We start from the raw sequence: 22,323 nt of genomic DNA, 5'->3' as shown, positions 1-22,323 counted from the left end.
CAGCATGTTTTACTCAGAATCGATCTCTAATTCACAGGATTCACAAGAAGACTCCATATGAAATGCTGAAAGATCGAAAACCAGACGTATCCCTTTTTCATGTGTTCGGATGTATTTGCTATATTCTAAATCAGCGTGACCCAAGATCCAAGTTTGAACCTAAGGCTGATAAAGGTATTTTTGTTGGGTACTCATCTATTTCAAAGGCTTTTCGTGTTTTTCATGTGAACAGGTTGAAGAATCCATTCATGTGAAGTTTGATGAGGAATCATACACTGATGAAAAAGTCAGTCATTCTCCTTCTATCTTTCAAGAGCTTCTCATGTGAACTCAAAACCTTGCACTGTGGTATCCTCGCGACTCAACATTTGAACTTTATGGATACACTGACTCAGATTATGCAGGATGCAATTTAGACAAAAAGAGTACATCTGGTGGATGTCACTTCCTTGGCAACCGTCTCATCAGCTGGTCTAGCAAGAAGCAAACATCAGTTGCCATCTCAACTGCAGAAGCTGAGTATGTTGCCGCTGGAAGATGTTGTGCTCAGCTCTTATGGATTCAAAATCAGCTTCTTGACTATGGGTTCAAGTTCTCAAAGACTCCCATCTATTGTGACAACACCAGTGCCATTCAGATCACTCAAAATCCTGTTCAGCACTCAAAGACAAAGCATATCGAGATCAGACATCACTTCATCAGAGATAATGTTGAAAAAGGAAAAGTTGTTCTTGAACATGTCAAGACTTCGGAGCAACTTGCTGATATCTTCACAAAGGCATTGGATTCTCAATCAACTGCTCACATTATTGGAGAACTGGGAATGATTTCCTTGTAATTAATTTTGATGTTTAATTGTGCTAATGTTTGATTTTGTCTTATAAGCTGTTGTACATTGTGCTGATGATAACATACTGATGATATTTGCTACTGAGCACTTTGGTTTGATTTCTTATCCTTATCTCTTCTTCAAGTCTTCTAAATAAAAGTTGAATGATTCACTGTATAAAACCATACACTGATAACGACTTGAAACTCTTTGCCGATGGTTAGATCAAAACACCAAGATCTATCACACGCAACTACCCCTTCTTACCAATCTTACATTGACTCTGTGATTCAGTGTGCCAAAACACACACTGATGAGAATCTAAAATCTTTATCGATGGTTAGATCAAAACACCAAGATCTATCACACGCAACTACCCCCTCTTACCAATCTTACACTGATTCTATGATTCAGTGTGCCAAAACACACGCTGATGAGAGTCTAAAATTCTTTGCCGATGGTTAGACCAAAACACCAAGGTTTATCACATGCAACAATCCATTCTTTACCCTCCTATTATCCAGTGTCTAATGATTCAGTAAGATAAACCACTCACTGATGAAGTCACAACACTCTGTGCCGATGGTTAGATAATGTAACTAGTATCTATCACACGCACCAATCACCTTGCTAGCCCTGAATAAGCAAGCTGTACTTTGAACTGACGGATAAATATTTTCAGCATGTAACATTCGTGACACTGAGCTCAGCGCTTCCGCAAACACTGATTTTCGCTTCACCTTCAGACAACGGCTCTTTTATCCAACAGCTACTTTACACTCTGACAGGTTGTTACGATGCGCCGTTCTAATTAATGAAGATAATCATCTTCTTTTTAATCAAGATAATCATCATCTTTTTAATCAAGATAATCATTACCTTTTAAAACCCTCTTCATTCCATATTTATACCTCTCTCTCCTTTGGTTTATCTTTTTCTCCCAAAATCCTTGAACCTCTCTCAAAACCCTAGAACTCCAAAATACTCTCAAATGGCGGCATCTTTGTTCACATACTCCTCAACCTCTCGAAGGGTCATTCCTGCTCCAAACTCTCCTCCTCTTCCCATTCACATCAAGGCCACCAATGTCGTCTTTAACCCTGACATTCCAGAAGTGCATCGAGGTCTTGGACTCGATGATTTCGTGAATTTCTTAGCTTCTTGCCGCCTTCGATATGCAATTAGTGATGTTCCGTCCGAGTTCTTCCCTGAACAAGTGTGTGAATTCTACTATACTGCAACAGTTAATGAAGAGAACAATGCCATCACCGGAACCATTGGCCATGGCAGACACTCCGTCTTCATCACCGCAGAACTTCTCAGTGTTGCCTTAAGGTTACCAATTTTCGAACCCTTCTCTGAACCTCCTACTATTGAAAGATGTAAAAGGATGTTTGATCAACTGGGCTATGATCATTCAAAAGCTGGCACTCGATCAGCTCTTATTCTTCGTCAGTGCATGACCCCAGGCTGGAAGTTTTTCACTGGTGCTTTATGCAAGTGTGTGGGTCACAAGTCTCGCAGTGGTAACCAATTGAGCAATTATGAGCAGCAAGTTGTCTGCTCTCTTCTTCTCAACAAGAGACTGGATTATGGAGCACTCTTCTTTGATCAGCTTGTTCAGCTTCTACGTGCAAATGTGCGTGCTGATCATGTTCCTTTTCCACGCTGGCTTGCTCTGGTGTTCGACAAATTTTTCGCTCCTGAATACTTTTCTCACTCTGGGAATCCAATTCAATGCCCTCGAATGTCAGTTCGTATGTATCAGGACGATCCTTTGGATACTGACATTGGAATCTCGGATAGGATGAGAGAGTGGATTGCGAATCCATACACTGTGCCCTCTCTCACCGTTGACACTGATGAAGGAGGTACTGATGGTAATCGTATGGATCATGCTGATCAAGAAGTGGACCATCATGATGGCGGACACTTCTCCCCTTAACTTTCTCATCACATCGCCTCAGATACTGGCAAAGTCTCCTCAGCACCACAAGATTTCATGCCTCAGGGGGAGCATCCATCTCAAGGGGAGCATCCCTCACAAGGGGAGCATCAGTCTCAGGGGGAGCATCCGTCACCAGCAGCTCATCACTTCTCTCCAAGGATGCCTCCTAGATCTCCAGTTGCCCCATGTTCCTCCATGGTTCAACTTCCGGCTTCAGCGTTTTCAGAACTGATGTCACTGACTCGGGACATCAGTCAGCGTCTGCTTCGAATTGAGGCTGATGTTCAACAAATCAAGGAGGTACTCTTACTTTCTCCTCCCTCTAGTCCCAAATCTGATGATGCTCAAAAAGGGGGAGATATTGATGATGATGCTGACGCTGATGATCATGCTAATGGTGAACCAAATGATCATGCTGATGAACCAAGCACTCATGCTGATGGTGAACCAAACCCAGAACCTGTCATTCGTGACTCTGACTCTGCAGGGCCTAATAGTCCAGCAGCTACTGAAAAGTATGTGGAAGATAGTGAGCATGATGACGAGCATGATGAAGCTGATGATGAATGTCAAATTCTTGACATGAACTTTATTGATCCCCTCATTCCAGTTCAGCAAGAAAGCTCAGGTGACCTTGAAGAATCGCATCCTATTTTGGCCGATCCTGTTGCTGATCCAATCATTCCGGTCCAAGGAGAGGATTCGGATGTTGAAAGTGAAGAATCTCATCCGTTGTCTCGAAAGCGGAAGGCAGCAGATGCTGACTTGGATCATTCTCAAACTGATAACTCTTCGTCTGTGAAGAAACCCAAGTCCATTGTCAGCATTTCAAACCTTGCCTCTGAATGGAACATGTCCCCTGACCAGGTCAAGCAAATTCTTGATGAAGCTAATCAAGCTCAGCTTCTAAAGAACATTGCTCAAGCTGATGAATCTCTTATTCAGCACAAACTTCAGGCCAAGGGATCGTTTGAAGCTTAGATGCAGAAGTTCCTGGAGTTTCAGTCCAAGGCTCAGTCATCTCAACCTCCTTCTGGTTCTAGTAAGCCTAAGGCTGATAGTGTTCTTGACCGGATTGATTGAAAGAGATTTGAAGATGTTTTTAATCGTCGAATGTGTGGAGACAAGATCATCAAGGTCAAGGCTTCTAAACCTCTAAGCGAGAAAATCCTTTCGTTGCTGATCACTCGTAAAGGTTCTCAGCACTCCTATACTGAAGTTGTCAAAAGGGACGAGCTGATCATATATGGGTATTCGGAATGGATGGAACTGCTCGATCTAGCATCCAAGAAAACCTCAGCTCATTCCTCCGAACTTACTTGTGCTCTTCATCTGCTGATCAAAAAGGTTCAGCGTCTGGATCTTGTTCCTAAAGAACGACCTCAGCATCCAGGCCAAAGGTCGTCAGTTCCTAGATCTCGAAGGACCAAGTTTCATGTTGATGGCGAAGATGTATTGGTTCTAGACTTCGGTGCTGGTGTGGTTAATAATTCTCTTCCCCTCGGTGTTGATCCGGTTCAGCATCAATTCATCTCAGCTCCTGAACACGGGATGTACTACCTTGATAAAAACAGGAGGATGTGCTTTCAGCGCACTACTGAGATCCCAAAAGCTCCAACCACTCACCTTGTTGGCTTAAGGCAAATGTGCATGAGTCATCAAGATTTATCCGGAGAATTTCACATTCTTATCGCCATGGAGCTGCTGAACAGAAGACAGGAGTTGCTGGACAGTCCTTACTGGCCAGTTAAAATTGAAGCTGAAGTTGAGTATGAAGAATTCCTTTCCAGGGGTGTCTTAATTTAGTTTGTTTTGAACATCATCATATTGGGGGAGATTGTAAGGTCAAGCCTTAGAATATGATAATGTTTCAAACAGACTCAGCGTCAGCATATGTCTCAGTGTCAGCATCAGCATGTCGGAAGTTCAGTGTGTAATAGTTTAGTCTTTTCAGTACGTTGTAACAAATCTTGTATGTATCCTGTTTCCTTAGTTATCTTAATTTATTAGCCGACGTATCCCTGAATTGTAGGGATCGTCTAGAATAGCAGTATATATTGTTTTGTTTAGGTTTGTGAATGGTTACGCCTTTCACAAACCCTAATCGTCGCTTTGTGCACACGATAATCTCTTTGTGAGATTATCATTCTTAGTGAAAGTTTTCTTCGTGAATTTCTCTTGTTCTTATTTGTAGTCATTGTTTGATATTTCGATTGATCTAAAGGCCTCTTCACCACCCATATCACCCATTCGGACTGATGATACAAAAATGCTTTTTGTAGATGATGATGATGAAGATTTGGAAGCGTTCTCTTTCAGTCCTTTTCAAATAAGGATTGATAATAACGATGATGTTTCTGCTTCAAAAGCAGAGTTCAAGTCTATTCATGAGAAGCGTGATCAGTTGCTTCTCGCATCCAATGTTTCTACTTCTGAAGCTTATTGAAAAGCTATTCTTGAAGCAATCATTGAGCGACTCACAAAGGACGATACTGCCAACTCCTTTACTTTCTCTAAGGTAGTTTCAGACTCTACTGCTGTTTGCAAGGATACGAATGAAAAAGTCGATAAACTAATCACTGATACAAGGGTATTCATGGACGAATACCAAGTTACCTACAACAACAACATCTCAACAACGAATAAGGCTATTCAAAATGTTCGTGCATGTTCAAAGCAGAAAAGGAAAGTTTTGTTGATCTTCGCACCGAGTTCAAGACCGATCATGAAGCATTCCAGGCCTCTGTTGATGTGAGACAGTCAAAGCTTTAGGCAGACTTGGCAATGGAGAGCAAGATCATGGATGCTCTCGCACTCGAATAAGAAAAGTTTAAAGTGTTGGAAACCAAACTTCACTACACTCAAAAGAAGGTCGATGATTTGCTAGCAGAAAGAGTAGTGATGCGCAGTTGCATTTCTGATGTTAACGGGCTGCTATCTGATATCATTGAGACCCGTGATCCTATGATTTCTATCATCGTCCGAAAGCATCTTCATGAAAAGCTAAGACCGGTGTTCGCAATGCTGCACCGCTTGGAGGGTGTTTCGACACCGATGTCATTTCTGAAACAAGGGGGAGAAGGGAGCTCAAAAGTTCATACAGAGGATGTCAAACCCAAAGTTTCAGTTAAACCTCCTGTCATCAAGGAAGATCCAAAAGACAAGGATTCGTTATTCAGCAACGAACCCATCATTGATGTCAGTGAAGACGAAGAGCCTGATGAAGCTGAGCTTAAAAGGCGGCAGGCTCGCAAGGCAGAGATTGATGAACATGCTCGCATCGTCAGAGAGGCTGAGGAAAAAATAAAGATCTGAAAAGGAAGCTCAGGCTACTCTTAAAAGTAAAATGTTGTTATTTCCAAGGTGGACCCTGAAGCGCATGCACAAGCACGCTGTGGATATGCCAAGTTAGTATTGGTTTGAGCCTATTGCTTCCTTTGATGTTCAGAATTCACAGGATTCGCAGTTTGACCTTCCCATCACACCGAAGGCGATCAGGTTTCATGCCTTCATAAAGGTTGCCACTTTTCCTTTATTGGATAGCACCGGTGATTAACTGTTGTTTACCTTCTACTTGAAACATATGAAGCCCCAGTTCGAGACCTGGAGTGCGAGCAAAATTGTAGTTGTGAAGGTTACTGGGTCGATCAAGACTAAAAGCTTCCCTAATGCAAAGTTTAAAGTTGCGATAGGATCTGCACGTCAAGCCTGCAAATTCACTCACGCAGATCTGCCATGCTTGAACCCCCATGACTCGATGGTGATTTTCAACATTTTGCTGCGAGAAAAGGAGAAGTGTGAACCAGTGTTTTCCCATCTTCAGATTATGACCAAGTCTTACATTTAGGAAGTTGGGTCAATGGATGTGGAAATTGCTACGGTTGTAAGACAAAAACCATGTTTTGTTCCAAAAGAAGCTCCGAAAAACTTCCAGAAGCTGAAGCCCGGAAAGATTTAAAAGGAAGGGTGGTTCGTAGTTTACACTGCGAGAGATCGTCCAAGTGCAGATCGACGCAAGTTATACTTTCATCTTGAAAACAAGCAGCTGTTTCCTACCTCTTATCTAGAGTTTATTTTGGAACTTGTTGCGAAGTATAAAGGCGACAACAAAGATGATGTGAAGTGCTTACCTGATGTGATCACTTGGTATATTCATGTTCGCAAGCTGCTGCTGAGTTTCGTTCCTAAAGTCTATGAATTGCAGAAGCGAATCTTGAATTAACATGGCCATGGTTTCACTTAACACAAAGGGGGAGATTGTTGATGATATTGTGTTGCGTTATTGGGCCTATGTTATTTAGTCTATATTGTACTCACGGTTTGGGCATGTCCAACCGTGTTTGTCTTTCTAGGGTTTAGTATATAAGGTGCATGCATGCATCCTTGTCATTAACGCTTTTCATAATTATCATATTTATTGTATTTTAAACCCTAGCGCACCTGTACAGAGGAAGTTCCCAATCGAGCTCTTCTGAGGTGTGACTATATTTTAATCATTCGACATACGGATTGTTTGATTGTGTGTTCTTGTGTTTGTCATTCTTATTTATTTACCTGTTAGAGATCTAATCGATCTAAAGAGTTTTTAACTCTACAAAACTATTTTAAAAACAAATTGTAATAACTTAATGGTTTTAAATGTTTTAAAAAGTTTTAAATTGGCTTGAATTTTATGGGTGTTACAAGTTGGTATCAGAGCCTTGGTTTGAGTGAGTTGGAGGAACACTCGTGTGCATCCGGTCTCAAATCAAGGAAAGGATTTTCAAAATGATTTTTAAATGGTTTTCAAAATACTAAAGAAGGATGCAGAGTGTACGATAAGGCAGAGCCAATAAGCAGATCCCAAGATCCCATACAGTTATTTGATATTGTGATATGTTAGAACAACATGCTAATACTAGGCTAAGGATCTTAAATAATTGCATGATAGAATTGCCTGATTATATGATGCCTAATAGCCTAGGGATTTCCTTATATGAAATTGACATCATTACTGTAGTTGCTTAGTGTATGCATCACGGTTGTACATAATTAAGATCTTATAGCCTGAGAATGTTTGCTGCGAGTACCTCCGCGGGTTCGGACCAGTTCAGAACTGAAGTAATGCATTCCGATTACGAAGATGATTTTGGCACATATTCAGCTTCTATCATTCTTAAGCCTTGTAGAATACGATTGAAGGTTGTTTCAGGTAAAGCTTTCATGAAGATATCAGCAAGTTGATTAGAGGATCTTATGAAATCTACTTCGATATTCCCATCTTCCACGCGATCTTTTATAAAGAGATACCTGAGTGCTATATATTTCGTCTTGGAATGTTGCACTGGGTTGTGAAAAATCCAAATACGCTTTCTGAATCACAGTAGAGTGGAATCCTCTTCATGTTGATGCCATAGTCCCAAAGTTACCTTTGTATCCAGACAACTTGCGAAGTGCATGAAGCAGTTGTGATGTATTCAACTTCTGCAGCTGATAAGGACACACACGTCTATTTCTTTTATTGACAACTTACTAATTTTCAATCTATTAACTGGAATCCTCAAAAGTGCTTTTACGATTGAGACTGCATCCACCTAGATCAGCACCCAAAAGGGATTGCACAAAGAATCTGGAGTTTGATGGATACCGTATTCCGAGAGAAGATGATCTTTTGAGATATCTCAGAATATTCTTCATAGCAGTCATGTGTGGTGCATGAGGATTCGTCTGAAACCTAGCACAATAACAAAAAACAAACATAATGTCCGGATGAATAGTTGTTAGATACATTTATGATCATATCATTTGCCTATAGAGAGTAATATCCATTGCAGGTTTGTCCAAGGATGGTGTTAGCCTCGTTGCAAATGCCATCAAGACCTTGACTCGTGAATTTCCTACCATTCCAAATTTCACAAGTAACGACTTGGTGTAGGCTTCCTAGTTGATAAAAATCCCTTCCAAACTTTGTCTAATATTTAAACTAGGGAAAAAATTAATTGGACCCATTGAGCTCATCTCAAATTTAGTCTCCATCAACTTTCGGAATTCAGCAGTCAATCTATGATTGGTTGATACGAAAATTATATCATCAACATAGATTTGGACGATTAGCAGATGGTCACCATCTTTCTTACGATAAAAGGTTGGGTCAACCGAACCTTGTTTAATCTTTAATTGTTTTAAGAAATGGGTAAGGGATTCATACCATGCTCGAGGAGCTTGTTTTAAACCGTACACAACCTTATCCAAAATGTAGCAATGGTTTTGATACATCTCATTTACGAAACCTAGAGGTTGCTCTACGTACACCATTTCTTCTAATTACCATTCAGAAAGGCACATTTGATATCCATATGATAGACTTCAAAGTTCTTATGAGCTACGAAGGCAAGAAAAATACGAACATATTCTAGCCTCGCAACTGGTGCGAATGTCTCTTTGTACTCTATGCCTTCTTCCTGGCTGTATCCTTTAACAACCAACCGAGCTATGTTTTAGATGACATTTCCTTCCTTGTCAAGCTTGTTCTGAAACACCCATTTCATACCGACCACAGAAGCATCCTTCGGAGTTGGAATCATTCTCCATACTTTGTTGCATTCAAACTCATTAAGCTCTTCCTGCATGGTTTGCACCCAATCAAAGTGATCAAGAGGAATCTTTACATTCTTGGTCCTAATTTTGGAGATGAACCAATTGAACATGCAAAATTTCATCTTTGAAAATAATGCAATTTGATTCACTTTTTGTTGAGCTCTCATGAGAACTCCTGAAGTTGGTGCTCTGATGACTTGAGTCTTGGGATGATCTTTGGTCCATTTGGTTAATGATGGCTAGTTCAGATCATAAGCTAGGTCCAATTCAGCATTCACATCTTCAAATTCCGATTGGGCGACATAGTCATTATTTTCATTCTCATTCTCTCTTGAGAGTTACATCAGTACTGAATTCAGGTCTTGAATTTTCCCCTTCAACTGGTGTTTCGAATGCGGAGGTTAAAGTGGAACCCTCACCCTGGAATGTAGTGGTAGAAGGTTGTGTTTCGGGTAGAACTTCAAAAGTCTTTGGAATATTATTGTTGACATCTGGATTCTTCGGACTTTGTGATTCGGATTCGAGATCTTTTGCAGCATCATCAATGATCTTCTTTAACTTATATTCTTCATTATCCTTAGCGTGTGAATCAGAAGTGATGGCTTTCTCAGGTTTATCAAACAAATTCATGATTTCCTCATACAAGTTCATCATAGGAATCATTTGTGAGGATGATGATGGAAAAATCTCTTTGGATAGACTGGTAGACTTCTGATACTTCTTGAGATAGTTGTCGTCAAACGTGCCATAGTAGGGTTCTTCTATTTTTTTGGATTTCTTGTTCAGAACCCTATTTCCCTTCGAAGTAAGACAGTACCCAAGGAAGATTTCTTCATCTGCTTTCATGTCATATTTGTTCCTTTACTCTTTGGAGGTGAAAATGGAATACCTAAAACCAAAAACATGAAAAAACTTAACGTCAGGTTTTCGTTTATTAAGAATATCGTAAGGAGTGATTGAGAATCTATTGTTGATTAAGTATCGATTCTGAGTAAAGCAGGCAGTTCTGATCGCATCAACCCATAAATATAGCGGTAATTTTGCAAATGAAAGCATGATCCTTGCAGCTTCGCAAAGAGAACGGTTTCGTATTTCAATGACTCCGTTCTGTTGAGGTGTGTAAGGAGCAGAGAAGTTGTGAGTAACTCTCTTTCAGTCAACAATTCTTCAAGCATTTGGTTTTTGAATTCAGAACTTTTATCACTGCGAACGTTCCTGACTGGCTTTCGCAATTGAAGTTCGATCAGCTTGATAAAATCCTTTAACATCAAGGTTGCATCTGATTTCTGTTTAAGAAAATAAGCCTAGGTAAATCGAGGAAAATCATTTACAATAACCAAAATATACTTGTTACCACCAATAATCTCAATGGTAGAAGGGCCACAAAGATCAATATGTAAGAGTTCAAGTGGCTCAATGATTTTGGTATTTACAATCATCGAGTGACTATTCCGACTTTCTTTGCCTAGTTCTCAAGTTGCACACATATGCTCCTTGTCATATTTCAGAATAGGAAGTCCTCGCACAAGATCGCCAAGTATGAGTTTGTTGATGTCCTTGAAATTTAAGTGCGAGAGCCTTCGGTGCCAAAGCCAACTATCATCCGAAGATGCTTTCGTAATAAGGAAAATGGCTGGCTTCTCGACTATCGGTTTAATGTTTAAAGGAAACATCTCTCCCTTTCTTTTGGATTTTAATAGCACCAAATTTGTTTTCTTTTGTACTATTTCAAATCCTTCATCAACAAATGAAACCTTCAGCCCCGTACCTACAACCAATTGAGACACACTTATTAGGTTGTATTCCAGGCCTTCTACATAGGCTACCTTCTGAATGGAGAATTCGTCATTCATGATCATGTCGTATCCTTTGATCTCTCCTATGGCGTTATTTCTGTACTTCACTTTGCCACCATCTTTTAATGTTCAGAACTCCCTTATCTATTCCTTTCTCCCTATCATGTGGCGCGAACAACCACTGTCGACATACCATTTAGAGTCAGACTGTTTGTCACGAATCACCTACAAAATTTAGAGAGATTTAGGAACCCAAAGTTTCTTGGGTCCTTGTGAGGTTTTCTTAAGAACATGAAATGTTATTAGTTTATCAACTAAATAGGGTCTCTTTATCAAAGTTAAATTCTCTCTTTTTGTTATTTTGAGAACAATATTCCTTTCATAATTTGGATGTCTTTTAAAAGGAATTTTTGTTTGTTTTGAAGCTATGTGCTGCTTGATTTCCTTTTTCGCAATTTTCTTTTCCTCCTTTTTCAACTGACCTTTGGAATCCTTGGTACAAATTTCAAGTTCCGAAACTAGTTTGCCTTTGTCCTTAACATCTTTAAATATATTGACAGTTTTTCAAACATTAGATTTAGGATAAAGTTTTGGTTTAGCTTTTTCAAGAGGTTTCGAAACTTGAGATTTTGAAAAATGTTCTAGTTTCGCAACAGGTTTTGTAACTGGAGGTTTCCCAGCCTTTTTCAAAATAGATTTTGTTTTCGAACTTTGAACATGAGATGATTTCCCATTTCGAACTGGAGATATTACTGAGTTAGCAGTATAGTTATAAGAATAATGACTTTTCTGGAATTTTTTCCTACCTTGTTGATTTTTCTTATATCTACTGTTCATCTTCCTTCTCTTAGCATTCATTTCTTCTATAGACAAATGAACCTTAGATCTAAGACATTCAAGATCCGATCTTAGGACAGGAGGGTTCAGAAGAGGTTTCGCAAGGGACATCATTGGTGCCACTTGGACTAGCGTTATTGCTACAAGGATTAGCATAATTAAGTGGATTGGACACATATATTACTTTGGTTCTCCATGAGGTTAGTTCAGACAGACCTTTTGTCTCATATGCATTATCTATTGGACCGTCCCATAAAAATTCCGGACAACCATCAACATTATCATTATTTATAATGGTTGTAAGTCCTGGAGTATCTTTAGTGTCAAGTCTGGTTGTTACAAACACTTGGTTCGAAATAGTTTTGACTTTCGAAAAATAGCAGCTTTTTCGTTTAAAATAGTGGGTTCTTTACTCTCATGAATACGAACATATTCCATAGAATTTTATGAAATAAGATTTTTCTTTGATTCAGAATTATTTTGAACAAATGTTGATCAATCAACCTCATCCTCCACAAAAATTTCACTCATGACACTTTCGTCAAATTCGAAAAAAAATTTGGCGTCGAAAGTGTTTTCAGAACACAATTTAGTGCATAAAGAGTCAAATTTTTTCATAGAATCAGATTTAATTTTCTCTTTATCTTTTTCATCCAACACTTGTTTCAACATGTTCTTATGGTCATTGGGTTGTATGTAGGTTTCTATTTTGTCTAGTCCAACATGGTATGTATCTGAAACCTCTTCGAAAGAGACTATGAATTCACATTTGTATCCCCTTGCATCTATTTCATCCATTTTCAATTCAAGAAAGGGTAATATCATCTTGTGTATATTTTCACCTATTCCACAGTCAAGATGTAGTTGGGTAATGTTAAAATAAAGATGCTTCACAATTAAACAAAAGATGATTCACTGTTTTAACAAAGCAATATTGTCTAGTTTCAGATAAATAACATCATCCCTAGACCTAGTTAACTCTAACTCCAGCTTCTCTATCCACATTCGTCTCTCTTCACTTTTACTAGTTATCTTGCTGATTTGATCAGTCAGGTTAGAGTTGTTTAGACGAGTTCTTTTTAAACTATCACTAATACTAGAGAAAGTATAATTCAAATCATCTAAATCAAATTCATAGCGTGTTGCAAGAATATTAAGAGATTGAAGTATGGAGTGTACCATGTTGATGACATTTTCGCACTACTTCACCTGTTTTGAAACAGGCCTTACTGAGATACATCTTTCAGTAGGATGACCTGCATCAGTTGTGAATTTCTTCTACTCCGAGACTCCTCTATACACCATCAGACATTTCCCAGCATATTCCTGCACAACAGCCTTCATAATAAAGCATTCACCATGCGTTGGCTTTTGAACATCTTCATCCTCCAAACCAGTTGACCATACCTCAACTCAACCAAACTCATCCCCATCCACCTGCACGATCAAAGCAGGTTTCACATTCTTTGCATGCTTTCTCTTTCTCAGCTCTTCTATCTTTTGAAGATAGTAAGCTTCATTATTCTCTTCTTCCTTCATCTTATTCCTATTTCTTAGCATGCATTCTTTGGCAAAATGTTTCTTGCCATGGCAATAGTTATAGTCATAACCGGAATCAACAAGCATCTTTTTCTCTTGGTTTTCCTCATCTTTTTGTGAGCCTTTGTAGCTCTCATCCCTAGATTTCTCAGAATTGAAGTTTCTTGTCTTGTTTCTTACCTTGAAACAACAGCGATTCTATTTAGTGAAACTTTTAGGATTAGAAACCATCATAGCATATTCTTCCTTGGTGGATTCATAATCCGAGAGGTCGGATTCTGACTCTTCTTTTGAAACCTTTTTGCCCTTCACAACTAGGGCCAACGAACCCAAACTGGAGACAAGTTTTGAATGTTTTGTCAATTCATCTTCATGGGATCTCAAAATGTTTACCAGCTGTTCCAAGGAATAGTTCTTAAATTGCTCATGAGCTTTCACAGTTGAGACTACTACATTCGATTCGGACCTCAAGTTATTCATGAAATTGATTTTGTTCTCTATCTTTTCACGCTGAAGATTGTGTTTAAGCATCCTGCTCAAGAGAATAATAAACCAATTAAAATTTTGATCAAGTTTCTCTTATGGCTTCTGAGTGAAAGCACCAAACTCTGACAAGAGTAAGGTTTTTATAGAGTGTTCTAGATCTGCATCACTGGAGTAAAGCTCCTTCAATTTTTTGTCTCAAATTTCCTTTGAGATTTCACATGAATTTACTAGATGAAACGTGTCTGGAGGCAAAGCAAACTTCATTATTCTCATGGCCTTCATGTTACTCTGGAACTTATCTTTTTCATCTTGAGCAAATTCCTTAACATTAAGAAGAATTTCATTGTATTTAGCATGAGTCGTAATTCATTTCCTTGTAGTAGTGTGCTTGAAGGTCTCATTCGTCATTGCATCCCATATCAGGGTTGCATGCTCTTTAAGACTTAGAACATAGTCATCAAAGTGTAAAGCCCAAACTTCATAGCTTACGGAAAAAGAATTGGGATCGCGGTAGTCGATCCAATGCTGCTTGAAAGATTAAAAGAAAGAGTATGTGGATCTTCTAAACTTATCTATGACAAGATAATTAAAACTATAAAGAATCAGATGTGTAAGATACTAATCGATTTTAGGGTAAACTAATCACACAGATCTATCGTCTACAAGCGATGAAGACGATGAAGACGGCTAGAACAGATCTAATAAAAACTCAAAAACCCTAGTAAGCTCGATAGAAGATATGTGTATCTGTTAAAGAATCTCTTGCTCTGATACCAATTGTTGATACAATAAAATTAAGATCGATAGATTCATAACAGTTTAGATGAAATAAACGATAAGAAAAGAGATTGAATGTGACTGAAAAGGTGTCGAATGCTTAAATATCAATATCTTAGAAGTGTTTGATAGAACTTCTCTGTAAAGATTCGTAGGGTGTACAAAAACATTAACCCTAAAACGATACATGCATGCTATATATATAGTCTAACTCTACCTTCATAAATGGGGATGGAGAGGCCCAATCCAATAACAATAAAGACTAAATACATGCATAATATATATATATATATATATATATATATATATATATATATATATATATATATTGACACAACACCATAAATATCCCAACAATGATCCAAATGATCAAGTCACATTTAACAATCTCCACCTTGAGATGACCATCCTCTGACCTCCACCTCCACCCCAAACGAGAACTTCCTCTTCCTTCCTGAAGGGACCTATGTAATGCGAACATCAACCAAGTCCAAACAAAGCTTGAACTTCTCTGTTGGCAATGACTTTGTCAACATATCTATTGGGTTGAACTTGGTATCAATCTTCAATATTGAAAACTTGTCTTCTTCAAAAATATCCCGAATGAATTTTAGCCTGACATAAATGTGCTTTGTGCTCTTGCGATACACAGGGTTCTTAGCAAGATTCAAAACACTTTCACTATCACAATACAAGACAGGCTTCTCCACCTTCAGACCAAGACTCTGCATAAGCCCTTGCAACCTCCTCCTTTATTCCTTCCGTCATGGAAATGTACTCGGATTTATTTGTAGACAAAGGAATGGTGTCTTCTAACATTCACTTCCACTTGATGGCACTTCCGAATAAACTGAACATGTAGCATGCCCGTGACATGTGCTTCATGTAACATCCCAAAAATACAAGCCAAAAATTTCGTTTGAAAATATTACTAAAACCATAATATTCAACATCATATAGAAAAACCATAAGTCGTGTATCTCAAGATATTATAAAATATGTCTCATATTACATCAGATATCAATTCATGTCAAATACCGGAACTGACTGAACATAGCGTAACATAATCATAACATATAACAATAACACATATACTACATACTACATCGGATCGCAGACCGGAACACATAACACATAGACATGCCTGAATCACAAAGACATCAAGCATACTGAACTACTTCTCGAGACCACCCGGCATCGGATTGTAATCCGGAACTACTACTATCTAAGCGGGCCGACATTGTGGCCGTAGACCCGTTCCTATTGGAAGGAAACTCACCTCGAAGAAATGACTGCTGAAAATCCGAGTGAAGGATCTCTGGCTGCTGTCCCCACTGCTCTCCAAATATCATGACCAGTAACAACACTTAATCAAAACGCTGCTATGGTTTGGGTCATAACCAAGGCCTAAACCCTTTACTTCTTTCTAAGTCAACTAATGGCCCTCCAAAGGCCCACAAATGGCCCAATTTTCTAAATTGGGCCTAACTCCTCATATGGCCGTACTTAAGCCTAAAAAAGCCTTTGGTCCATACTCTGACTCCTGTTGTCCCACTAAGGCCTAAAGTCCAAATGCAACCCACATCAAGGCCCAAATACCCATGGTCCAAACTGACTGAGTTACGCGGGGCGTACTCCAAAGTACGCTTAGCGTAACTGTTCGATGGCGAGTACGCTGAGCGTACTCCCATTTACGCTCAGCGTAATACCTTGTTAAGTCCATTCTCTATTAAGTACTTAATATTCCGAGTCAGAAGCTACAAACTTAAATCCAAGTCTTATTCTATGCCTTAAACCATAAAGTTGCTTACTTGATGGCTTACATAACTCACATAAGCTCAAATTCTAAAAACAATAATTTATTTCCATGGAAGTGGCTAGATCTCGTGCATGGCTTCATGAAAGCCTCAAAGATTGAAAATTTATTGCTAAGAAAGTGTTTTGAGGCTCAAGGATGGCAGCCCCAAGCTCAAAAACGGATTCACGAGATCAAGGTCCAAGCTTTCGACCTAAATAGGTCCAAAACTCCCATAACCCTAGATCTAGAATATGAGGAAGAAAGTTAAGTGCTTTATACCTTCTTTTGTGACAAAGGGGTGAGCTTAGTCCAGATCCTTGAGCTTAAGCTTCTTCTCCAACCTTTCCTTTCCTTCTTCACAACTTTCTTTCACTAAAAGCACTCACAAAAGCAACTTCACATAATGAAAAGGGGTAACAATGAGTTAGGGTTTTCTTATGGGTGACGAGGCTGATAAAAAACCAGGAGGGAGGCTATAATGGGGTTTATATAGCTCTTAAACCCTTTAATTAGGGTTTTCCTTATCCGTTCACGTACGCTGCACGTACGTATGCGCGCCCCCGATTCTAAATGTGGCCCATTACGCCCCACGTACGCCCAGCATAAGTCTTCTGGGCGGCCCAAGTCCTTGGTCCAAGTGCGTAAGTCCAATCCAATACTCGTATTATCCATACTTGGCCTAATTATAATTTAAGAAAATTAAATAATTAATACCTCGAAAGTCGATCGTTACAAATCACCCCTTCTTGAATCAGATTTTGTCCTCGAAGTTTGTTGATACTGAATCTGAAAACAACTCCGGATAATGCTCTCACATCTCCTCCCCAGACTCCCACGTTCACTCAGAACCCTTCTGGTGCTGCCACTGTACCTTTACTAGTTGAACTACCTTGTTTCGCAAAATCTTCGTCTTCCGATCCAAGATCGCAACGGGTCTCTCGATGTAATTCAGGCTGCTATCAACCTGAATATCCTCCAGTGGTACAGCTATTGACTCGTCCACCAAGCACTTTTGTAACTAAGATACATGGAACATGTTTTGGATCTGACTGAGCTTTGTTGGAAGGTCCAAACAATAAGCAACCCGACCCACCCGGTCCAAAACCTTGAACGGACCTACGAATATGGGGCCCAGCTTGGCCAGCTTCCGGAATCTGATGACACCCTTCCAGGGTGACACCTTTAGGAACACCATATCTCCCACCTGGAACTCCAAGTACGAATGCCTCCGGTCGGCGTAACTCCTCAGCCAACTCTGATCAGTCTGGAGCCAGCTATGGACCTACTGTATCAACTTTGTGGTCTTGAGCACTACGTCCCTACTTCCCATGACTCTCTAACCGACCTCAGCCCAATAGATTGTGTCACACCCCAAAACCAAGAATGGCGGAAATGTTTTGGGGCGGAGGACATCATGTACAGTATCACAACACAGTAATATATTAAACAAGTAAACAACATCATCCATTGCATTAATAATGTATTTTAATACAAGTGTGCTCTGTACAGTTTATAAGACACCAAAAATATGAATCAAAATAAAAGGTGAGACTTGAAGTATCCTCCATCTTCTCAAAAGCTGGTCTCTGTACCTGTCTGCTGATGACCTGAGAATACAAGTTATTTTGAAAGAGTTTATCAGCATTAAAGTTGATGAGTTCGTAAGTATTTAGTGTCATAATTTGTATAAAAATGTTTGTATGAGTTTGAATGTAAAAGTATGTAAAATGTTTCTAGTAGTTGTTTGTATCTCCTAGAAAATCCTATATTTTCCATTAAAACCAGCCTTCTACCAAGGCATCAAGTTATTGTATATTTGTTCATTGTAAAAGTGAGTATTTTCCCAAACATGACTATCATTAGAAAAATATAGTTTTACATTACCCTTTATGTGAGGAGGTCACAAGGTAGATGTAATGGGAAAATAATGAAGTACTATAGTATAATAATATTATAACTACTGTTGTACTAACTACCTTAAACCAATTGTTAATTAAGGTATAATGTGATGTAATTGTAGCCATACTTGATCGACCTAGTGAAACACGACGCTCGAAGATGCCGAGATGTTATGACATTCATCACCCGAAGACCTGGAGGTCCCACTGTAGCTTGCAGCAAGGTGTAGGATGGTCAGTCCAGTATAGATCTATACACGAATTCACGCTCTCCCTTCAGGAGACTCTGTATACAAGATGAGCCATGACTGAGATGCCATGCCCCGAAGTAGTGCCTCACATTTATGATACAGTGTGTATGTAGTGTTAGTACTAGTGTAGTGTATGTATCCCCTGATTCTCATCATAGTAAGTTCTCTAGTATAATATATAGTGTGTATGAATAGTATGTACTAGTGTATGTTCTCTCTGTCAAATGAGGAGTAAGTTCTCTCTGATTCTCATTATAGTATGTTCAGTTGTATAGTATAGTGTATGTATTGTTTATAGTGTGTATTGACTCATGTATGAACTGACTCTTTGTATGTTTCTTTGTACAAGAAATAGTAAGTAATATACCTCTAAACTATACCTATTATAGTTTACTAGAAATGTCGTTTGTATAATTGAGTGTATTGAAATAAGACAATAATCTTATATGTCTATACATATATATAGGATATATAACTAAGGATCAAACGACACTCGGACAAATAATAGGGTACTCTAAGTCCACAACCAAACAAGGAAAGGGAAATAGAGTGTATTATCAGTCCTAAGTCCTTCAAACCTTACTTATATAACTATATATGTATTGGACATGATTTGACAATATAAGAGTTGAAAGAATTGAAAGTAATGATTTGGAAACTAAAACTATGTTTTATAACGAGTTTAACATGTAAAAGGGTTTGATAATCATTTTCAAGTAGTTTTGTTGAAAAAACAGTTTAAAGTATAGTAAATCTATTTGTGTGCTAGTTATTAATCACATGTGATTGATATAACAACTAGTATGATTCAACTTGTATTCCCCCCCCCCCCCAATAAAAGCATTAAAAAACATTTAAAAGGTTAATTAAGGGGTATGAACTCACCTGTAGTGAGTGGATTGTATGGAAGTGTTGGACAAGGTGTTAGGTGTCAAGTGAAGACTTGAACACACATAATGATCCTATTTAGCATATAGAGACATATATATGTATCTAAATAGTGATTATAACACCAATTAAGCAAGTATAAACACCCTAAAGTGTGGAAAACACTTTGGTCTAAGGGTTAGAAGGCCATTGGGTTGCATCAAAGGGAATGGAAAGCATTGCTATTGAGTTCACGGCCCATGGACCACCCCCATCGAGTTTACGGCCCAAGGACCACTCCCCATGGAGTTTACGGCCCAAGGACGACTCCCCATGGAGTTTACGGCCTAGAGTTTATGGTTGTAAACCCATGGTAAACTCCACAAAATCGAAGTTTAAGGTCCTTAGTTCAATGGTGAAGGGTTCTAGTCCAAGTTCTAAGCATTAGGAAGGAAGTTAGGGCAACATTGCACCTCTTCATGGAGTATACGGCCTTTGGAGATGCCTTGGTCGTAAACTCTCATCCACTCCAGATTTTATGATGTTTATAAGGTGTAAACAAGTTTATTCAAGCACACAACAAGCTAGGACAAGAGTACTTACAATTTAGGAGCTTGTTTGGGTGTTTAAGGTCCAAGAACACTAGTATGTGTTCTTGGTGTTCTTGGTGTTCTTGGTGTTTTGAAGAACACTTGAAGATCTAAGAAAAAGTGAAGAACTCATGGATGAAATGATGTATAACAACTAGATGAAAGGTTATAACAACAAATCAAGTGAAGAAACACTTACATTTTTGGAAGATTGGAAGATAGAGGTTATCATACTTGAGAGAGAAAGTGGGAGTTCTTGAGTTAGGAAGTGAAGAATGATAGAAATGGGGAGTAAACTCATGCTACATGCATGACTTTACGGCCAGAAGGAGTTCACGGCCCAAACCCCATTTGTTTGGCCGTGAACACCTAACCAAGGTGTTGGTTGATTTGTTGATGCCCCATAGTCCTAGAATAGACTTCCATTTATTCGTTTATTTGAAGAAAAAATATTGAAATCAATCAAATGGACTTTAAACTGGCTAAAATTTAGCAGAAAAGTATTTGACTTTATTTGAAGTGCTTGACTGTAGGGTTTGTACGCATGGAAATTTCGGGTTGTCACAGATTGGGGTACTACACTTCCTCCCATAAAGCATGTCTAAGGGAGGTCGGCCAATACTGGCATGGTAACTGTTGTTATACGAAAATTCCGCTAATGGACGATACGTATCCCAACTGCCACTGAAAGCTTGGACACATGCCCAAAGCTTGTCCTCGAGACTGTGAATCGTCCTCTCGCTCTGTCTGTCCGTCTGAGGGTGGAAAGCGGTGTTGAAATGAAGACAAGTACCCATCTCGTTGTGAAACCGCTTCTAAAACCTGGAAGTAAACCAGACGTCTCGGCCTGACACCACCGAAACATACACTCCATGATGTGCCACTGCCTCTCGCACATAAGTCTCGGCCAGCTTCTCGACTGAGATGCTCTCCTGGATCGATATAAAATTTGCACTCTTGGTCAACCGATCAACAATGACCCAAATCGAAGCAACCCCTCGTGCGGTCCTGGGAAGCTTAGTAATGAAATCCATGGTGACATTTGTTGGATAAGGTGTCTAAGTCCATAACTACTTCTGGTCAGTACTTGACCCGACCCGGCATGGTCCATTTGGGTTGCATGGCACCATGCAATTGGATAGACTAAATGAGAGAAATAACACTTGGAGATTATTAATATATTATAAGTTCTAATATATTAATAATATTATTTAATTAGTTTGATCAAGAATTAATTTAGAATTAATTAAGTGATCAAAAGATAACTAATTAATTATATGGGTTGATTATGTAAATCATTCATATCTTGTATAGTGGGCTAAGAGGCTCCATGGATTATCAAGTTGGCTTCCACCCATAGGATGCTCCATGGATGCTCCATGGGAGTTACAAACCCATGGGTCATGGAAATGAAGAGTCATGACAAATTAGGGTTTACATAGTGTAACCCTAGATATGTCAACACTATATAAGAATCCCATTCTCCACCAAAATCGGCTACACATATGAAATAAGAGGGCTAGGCCGATTTCAAGAAGTGTGTATTCTCTCAAAAGTCTTTCCAAGAGCATTTGGTGTTGTGTGAAGTATTTGAGGCATCACACTTTGGGTGCTAGGCTCACAAGGTTTCAAGGAACATAAGCAGCAACAAGGTAAGTTATTCTATCTTTCATTCAAGAAAAAAATTGTTCCCCATGTATGCTGGATAGGAATATAACCTTGGAATTCAACTTTTCATGATAATTAGACAAACATAGACCCAAGGTTATTAGGGTTGCATGTACACTTAGGAAGTATTAGAATGCTCAAAACCCATCAGTGGTATCAGAGCCTAGGCTTGTTTGTTTGTTATTTGTGCTTAAAAGTTGAAAAAATCCGAAAAGCTTGTTGTCTTCCTGATGAACTCGTCGAGTCCATGGGGAGACTCGCCGAGTTTACTTGTATCTTCAACATACTCGCCGAGTAGGTTCATGCACTCGGCGAGTAGGAGCCACAGAGTGCAGATTTTCGACTTTAGTTGCTGGAAATGGGCTAGAAACATTACCCTAAACTGTTTTGGTACTTGAAAACTGATTTTAGATGGAGTAATGTCTTTCCGAATCCATTTACAACAACTAGTTATCAAAGTTAC

This window comes from Lactuca serriola, chromosome 8 (assembly GCF_051521515.1).
Source record: "Lactuca serriola cultivar US96UC23 chromosome 8, Lser_US96UC23_V15, whole genome shotgun sequence".
Lineage (NCBI taxonomy): Eukaryota > Viridiplantae > Streptophyta > Magnoliopsida > Asterales > Asteraceae > Lactuca > Lactuca serriola.
Note: the sequence above shows the minus strand (reverse complement) of the source record.